Raw genomic sequence first — 7,958 nt, 5'->3', positions numbered from 1 at the left:
GAAAGAAAGAAAGAAAGAAAGAAAGAAAGAAAGAAAGAAAGAAAGAAGTTATCATCAGGGAAAACTGCCTTGATATTCTTAAACCAGAGGGTAAAATAGACATTAAAGGTATCCAACTATCACCTCCTGAATGACATTTCAAAATGAAAACTACCAGGGATATTATAGCCAAACTCCTGACCTCCCAGGTCAAGGGGGAAATATTGCAGGTAGCCAGAAACAAAAAAAAAATTCAAGTATTATGGAGTCACAGTCAAGATAACACAAGATTTAGCCGTTTCTATATTAAAGAATCAGAGGGCTTGAAATATGATATTCTGGAAGACAAAGTAGCTAGGATTACAACCAAGAATGATTTACCAACTAAAATGAGTATAACCCTTCTGAGGGAAAAATGGACATTCAATGAGAATACAGCAATCTTTTTTCTTTGTTTATTTTTAGTTTTCAACATTCATTTCCACAAGATTTGGAGTTACAAATATTCTCCCCCTCTTTCCCTTTCCCCAACCCCCAAATAATGACCCTACTGAATACCCCTTTCCCAAATCTGCTCTCCCATATATCCTCCATCGTGTCCCCTCTTACATTCTAGTAGGGCAAGATGGATTTCTATAACCCAGTGCCTGCATATTTTATTTCACAGCTGAATGTAAAAAAACATTTTTTTTATTTTGACATTTGTTTTTAAAACTTTGATTTCAATGTTCTTTCTCTTCTTCCCTCCTCACCACCCCCACTGGGAAGATAAGTAGTTCAAGATAGGTTGTACATGTGTAGTTATGAAAAATGTTTCCAGAGTAGATATATTGTAAAAGACAAACTATATTTCCCTCCATCCAATCCCACCGCCACTTATTCTTTTTTCTAATTTGACCCTGTTCCTTTTCAAAAGTATGTGCTTCTAATGACCCTTTCCCCCAATCTCCCCCTCCCTTCTATCATCCCCCCCCCCTTATCCTCTTTCTACTTACTTTCCTGTAGGGTAAGATACCCAAATGAGTATATATTTTATTCCTTCCTTAAACCTAATTCAGTGAGAGTATAGTTGACCCATTCACTTTTGCCTTCCTCTTCTTCCCCTCCACTGTAACAGTTTGATTTATTAATAGTCAATAGCTTTGCCCCCACATCCTATTAATTTCCAAGTCCTAGTGACTTTTCAAAATCTACCTGGTTCATGTTATATATGAGATAATTTACCCTATTCTCTCTCTCCCTATCTCCACCTCTCATTATATTCCTCTCTCACCTCTTAATTTTATTTTTAGATATCATCCCTTCCTAGTCTGTCTATGCAAGCATGTGCACATGTATACACACATGTATACATATATACACATACATGTATATTTACACAGATACACACATGTATTTATACACACATATACCCTCCTATATAAACATATATATATATGTGCACATATATATTCCCTTCAACTATCCTCATACTGAGAAAAGTCTCATGAGTTACAATTATCATTCTCCATGTAAGAATGCAAATAGTTCAATTTTAATAAGTTCCTTATTATTTCTTTTTCTTATTTACCTTCTCATGCTTCTCTTGCTTCTTCTATTTGACAGTCAAATTTCCTTTTTCTTTTAATCAAGAATGCTTGAAAGTCCTCTATTTCATTGAATCACCATATTTCCACTGATGATACTCAGTTTTGCTGAGTAGGAGATTCTTGGTTTAATCTTAGGTCCTTTGACCTCCAGAATATCATATTCCAAGCCCTTTGATCCCTTAATGTTGAAGCTGCTAGATCTTGTATTATCCTGATTGTATTTCCACAATATTCAAATAGTTTCTTCCTGGCTGCTTGTAATATTTTCTCCTTGACCTGGGAACTCTGGAACTTGGCTATAATATTCCTAGGAGTTTCCTTTTTGGGATCTTGGTAGGGGGATTCTTTCAATTTCTATTTTGCCCTCTGATTCTAAGATATCAAGGCAATTTTCCTTGAGAATTTCTTTTTTTTAAGGTGTTATTTACTTCAGTAATTTTTGGTTCTACTTTAGCAGGCTGTTGACTCACTTTTCATGATTTTCTTGCATCATTCTCATTTCTCTTCTCAGTTTACCCTTTATTTCTCTTACTTTATTTTCAAAATCCTTCTTGAGCTCCTCCATGGCCTGTAACCAATTCATTTTTTTTTTGGAATCTTTTGATGCAGGAGTTTTGCCTTTGTTGACTTCCTCTGGTTCCATGTTTTGATCCTTTTTGTCCCCAAAAAAGTATTCTATGGTCTGATTGTGCTTCCTATATTTGCTTATCTTGCCAGCCAATTACTTGATTTTTGAGTTCTTTGCCATGATAGAACTCTGCTTCCAGAATAGAAAGTGCTGTGTCCCCTAATCACTGGGGTTTTTTCAAATGTTGTCAGTGGTTTGAGGAGGGCACCCACTCTATAGCCACCAAAAGCTCTGGCATACTGGCCACACACCCCAAGACCGTGGCCCAGATCCCAGCAGGTCAAAGCAAGAGTGATTACCCTGTGAATGGATCACTTGGTCACCCTATTATCTGCAGGCCAGTAGCTCCTGAGGCAGCCATTCAGCAGCAGCTGCCACCGTTCCACCTCTGTCACCTCTCACCCTGAGGGCAGGGTCCAGAATGTGCTCTTCCATCACCCAGTTCAGAGTTCCCCACTGACCTTTTACTTTCCCTTTTGTGTTTATGGGTTGAAAATTCTGGAAACTGCCACAGCTGTTGGTGACTCACTCTCCTGAAATCTGCTCAGGCTTGTCTTGGCCACTGGTTGAGCTGCCCCAGGGCTTTAGCTCCCAGCTCAATCTGATAGACACTTCCTATTGACCTGCCAGGCTGCCTTCAGCAGGAGATTTCTTTGTCTCTGTCACTTTGTGGGTTCTGTAGCTCTAAAATATGTTTAGAGTCATATTTTGCAGGTATTGGAGGTGGTTGTGCAGGAACTCATGGAATTTCCTGCTTCTACTCCACCATCTTGGCTCTGCCTCCAAGATACAGCTTTCTGTATGAAAAGACCAGAGCTGAATAGAAAATTTGACCTTCAGATAAAAGACTCAAGAGAAGCATAAAAAGATAAGCAAAAAAGGGAAATCATAAAGGACTTAATAAGGTTGCACTATTTATATTCCTACATGAGAAGATGATATTTGTAACTCATAGGACCTTTCTTATTATTAAGGTAGTAAGGAGTATTATATAAACAGAGGGTACAAGTATGAGTTGAATATGAGGGGATATCTAAAAAAATGATATGAGAGAGAACTGTACTGGGAGAAAGTGAGAGGTAGAATGGGGTAATTTATCTCCCATAAAAGAGGCAAGGGAAAGCTTTTACAATGGAAGGTAAGGGGGGAGGTAAGGAATAGTAAGTGTAGTAACTTTATTCTCATCAGAATTGGCTCAGAGGAAATAAGATACAAAAACAATGAATTATTGAAATCTATCTTACCCAACAGGCAAGTAGAAGGGGCAGGAGAGAAGGGGAGAGGCTGATAGAATGTAGCGCAGGGCGGGAAGGGGAAGCCAGAATCAAAGACACTTCTGGAGGGATAGGTGAAAGGAAAGAGAGAATAGAATAAATGGCAACAAGTGGGTAGAATGGAGGGAAATAAAGCTAGCTTTAGTAACTGTGAAAATAATTGAAGCAGTTTTCTCTGATAAAGGTCTCATTTTCTAACATACAGAGAACTGCATCAAATTTATAAAAAGAAAAGTCATTCCCTAGTTGATAAGAGAACAAAAGATACAATCAGTTTTTATATGAAATAATTAAAGGTATGTGAAACATATAAAAATATATTCTAATTCATTATTGATTGGAGTAATGCAAATTAAAATAATTCTGAGATATTACCTCATACCTATTAGGCTTACTATTAGGAAAGAAAAGGAAAACTGGTGAATTTTGGAGGGAATGTTGGAAAAATGAGACATTAATGTACTGTTGTCAGAGTTGTGAACTGATTAAACCATTGTATAAAGAAATTTGGAACAATGCCAGGGGCTATAAAACCATGCATACCCTTTTACCTACCAAAGCCTCAACAAAGTCTGTATCCTTAAAGAGATAAAAAGAAAAGAAAAAGGTCCCACATGTACAAAAATATTTATAGCAGCTCTTTTCTGGGGGCCAATAATGAGAAATTGAGAGGATACGTATCAATTGGGGTATGGCTGGACAAGTTGTGGTATGTGATTATGATGGAATACTATTTTACTGTAAGAAATGATGCTCTTAGAAAATCCTGGAAAGACTGGCATGGACTGATGCAAAGTGAAATGTACTGTGTACAAAGTAACAGCAGCATTGTAAGGTGATCAGCTGTGACTGATTTAGCTATTCTCAGCAATACAACAATCTATGATAACTCTGAAGGACTTAGGATGAAAAATCCTATCCACCCCCAGATGGTGTCTGAATACATATTGAAGTGTATTTTTTTTTTACTTTGTTTTTCTTGTTTGTTTAGTCTATGTTTTCTTTCACATGACTATTATGGATATTTTTTGTATGACTACGCATATATAACCTATATGAAATTGCTTGCCTTCTCAGTGAGGGGGGATGGGGAAGGAGGCAGGGAGTGAATTTGGAAGTGAATGTTTTAAAACAAATATTAATTTTTTTTTACATGTAACTGGAGAAAAATCAAATACTAAATAAATAAAGGACCTTGATGTAATGTAATGCCAAGGAAAGGCAATTTCCCAAGGTTCAGAATACCAGCAGAGGTGCTCTCCATTTTATTCAGTGACAAAGTAAGAACAGAGAAGGTCAAAACATGACATCATTCCAAATACAGCAGTTACTAAATTTGATTAAATAATCTCCAAGTACTACCCCACCCCAGGACCTTCCAATCATTCAATCAATTACAAAGTCTCTGTTCTAAATACTACTCCACCCCTAGGCTGTACCTTCATTTAGTCCACCACAAAACCCCTCTTCTCAAATGGAGATTAATTTCCAAACATAAGTAAAGTACCTTCATTTGTTCAATCACAGAGCACAAAAAGTTCAAAAGTTCCCCACCCCTGGATCACAATTGAATCTACCCCAGAGTTACATCAAGTTTAAGCACAGCACTTAATACCCAAATGGAGGTCTTTTCTTCATCTTGACAGGAGGCAAGTTCTCAGCAATCTTAGTTCCTGGGGAGACAAGGCTTAGCAAGGCCACAATATACATTGCCAGTCTCTTCATTAATTCATCCTCTGTCTGTAGAACAGTCCTAGAACCCCTGAAAACATTAGCAAAACCCTCTCCCAGGATTTCTGTAAACATACAACCAGAAAATCCTTCTTCAGGGCTTCTGAACCAACAGAAAGGTTCCCAGACCCCTGCAACAACAGCACTGTCCTTCACCAGTGGACAGTATTCACTCTCTGTCTGCAGGACAGTCTCAGGGCTTCTTAACCAAAAGCCAGGTTCCAGGACTTCTTCAACAAAAGGACTGTCTTTCACCAGTCTGGCAAAACAACATCAAAACAGACAGACAAAGTACCAGCAAAACAGCCATGTCTCCTCAGTCCTTGGCAGCTCAGGGGGCAGGTCTCAAAAGTCCAGGGCAATTCAAAGTGGCCCCCAGCAATTCTCTCAGTCTCTCTCTGCCTCCACAAGGTGCTGCTTCCAAAAAGTTCTTCTGCCTCTCTCTTGTGTCTCTAAATCTATGACACCAGCTCCTCCCAGTTCAGGACTTTCTTTTCACATCAACAAGTCTATCCCACAGGTGGGATTAACAAACTCTGGGTTTTAACACAATCAATTTGAAAACCAAGCCAATACATGGGGAATCTTTATATTCCATTACTATCACACTTGAGTAGGATGAATGCTCAGTAAAAAAGGCTTACTGGTTCTGAGCTGATAAAATCAAGGTCCATTTTATTCCTAATTATTCCCTTTACTATGAAACCTTGGCAAAATAACTTAAACTTTTATGGCTTTAGTGTCCTCTTCCTTAAAGATAAGAGTTGGTCTAGATGATTTCTCCCCTTTATAGCTTCAAATCTAGAATAATATGAGGTTGATGTCATCATAACTATTACAATTAAGACCTGTAATCTTAAAGAACTCAGACTTAAGGAGAAGGAAAGCCATTACTGGCCCACAACCTGTGAGCACTTCTCCTCAAATGTAACTTCAAGGTAGAGATTGGAGCTAAGCAGATGGAAGACTATACCAGCTTCTTGCTAAGATTGGTGATGGCTGTCTTGGTCACATATTTCTGCCAAAACAAAACACATAGAGACATCATCAGGTTCAATAATTTTAAACCATAAACTGATCACTTCTCTGGATCACAACCCTATCCAACAGTGATATCAGTATCTTGGATTATTGCTGTATCTTGGGTGAGTTGAATTATTCCTTGTTGCTTTTGTCTCTTGATTTCTGACCATGGGAAGTGAATCCTGTGTGAGTGTGTGTGTACATATGGGTGTGTATCTATATGCATGTATGTGCTGACAGTCTAGGCATCTCTGAGCAGCCCTCAATGGTCTTATTGAGCATGTAGACATGAACCAAGAATGAGACATGGGTCAGTTCTGATCACTGAAGTAATGGCCCATGATAATGTATCATGTTTTAAACTTAATGGATTAGCAGGTACCTGCCAAATGCCTGCTGGGATTCTGCATTTTATCACAGCTAGAACAATATTGCTGAGGAAGCATTAACTTATTTCTTGGAAAAGGAATAAGGACATGCCCTTGAAGAGTTAAATATCATGTCTAGGTACACGTGAAAGGGGCCACTACAAGGGTACCATACTCTTCTCAGTAACCCTTCCTTTCTTCTTTCTCTTGTGCCAGGGCCATTCTAGAACACATCCGAGATCTTTGAGTCAGAAAAAGTCACCAGCATCAGGGGCACATTGCCCCTTAGCTCAGGCTGCTGAACAGCTTCTGGATAAGATACAAATGAACAACTCCATCTTTATGATAAGATGAAGGACCACCAGCTCTTACTATTTGCCCTGAAATTCTCTTCTGGGCTTCTCCAGACTTTACTGTCTTCTTGTATATGCTTCAATACCCTACCAATATTATCTGACCTACTTAGGTAATCTAATAAACTCTGGGCAACTTTATTTGCCCCACCACTGGACCCTAGGAATTTGAGGCCTCTCCATGTCTGCTACTGCTAAACTTTGTTTTATGTCTTGTCTTGCCTAAATTACAGTTTTAACTGTTTGATAGCAGGGATTATCTTGATTCTTTCTACTAATGTCCCCAGTGTTTGATGTTAATATATTGTTTACTCATGGAGAGGCACTATATGAATAAAGACAGAGATAGAAATCCTTTATTTCATTGGTGTGGGAAGATCTGGGTGAGCATATTGCTTCCACTATTAGAAGTCATATCTGTTCAATGGAACTTAAAGAGATATGAATTTAGGATGAATAGATGTCAACCCAAATCCCAATATATATATTTACCATTTCTGTGACTTTGGATAAATGTATTCTGATCTTCAGTTCTCTCATTTAGAACACATGAACAATAATATTTATACCAACTATTTCATGAGGTTGATATGGGAAAAAAAAGGGTTCCAGGTAAGTCTTGAAATTCTATAGGAATGTGTGTTATAACTATACAGAGGTAACAAGGAGGTAGCGAAGAGACAACTGGTATTAGATTCAGAAGGACCTGGGTTCAGTTTTTACTTCTGACGTATTCTAGCAATGTGACAATGGAAAAATCACTTAACATCTCATTAAGACCAAGCAAATCTTTAAGTCTATGAGTTATAAATTATTTTCCAGTATACCTCAGTGGAGTGGATTTTCAAACAAGGAGTTCCATATAAGAATGAAATCACAGGTATGGACCAAAAGAAATTCTAATGCTGTGTGTCAGATGAATTATGTTACCATTCCATTAAATGCTCCAGGAGTTTGAAGGAAGGAGAAATCACTGAGGATTGTGATGTCAGGGGAAGATTAAGCAAAGGAGA

The sequence above is a fragment of the Petaurus breviceps genome, unplaced genomic scaffold (genome assembly GCF_028583685.1).
Source record: "Petaurus breviceps papuanus isolate PSGF00001 unplaced genomic scaffold, PetGlider_PUasm1.0 225, whole genome shotgun sequence".
NCBI classification, from domain to species: Eukaryota; Metazoa; Chordata; class Mammalia; order Diprotodontia; family Petauridae; genus Petaurus; species Petaurus breviceps.
This window is presented reverse-complemented; position numbering follows the sequence as displayed.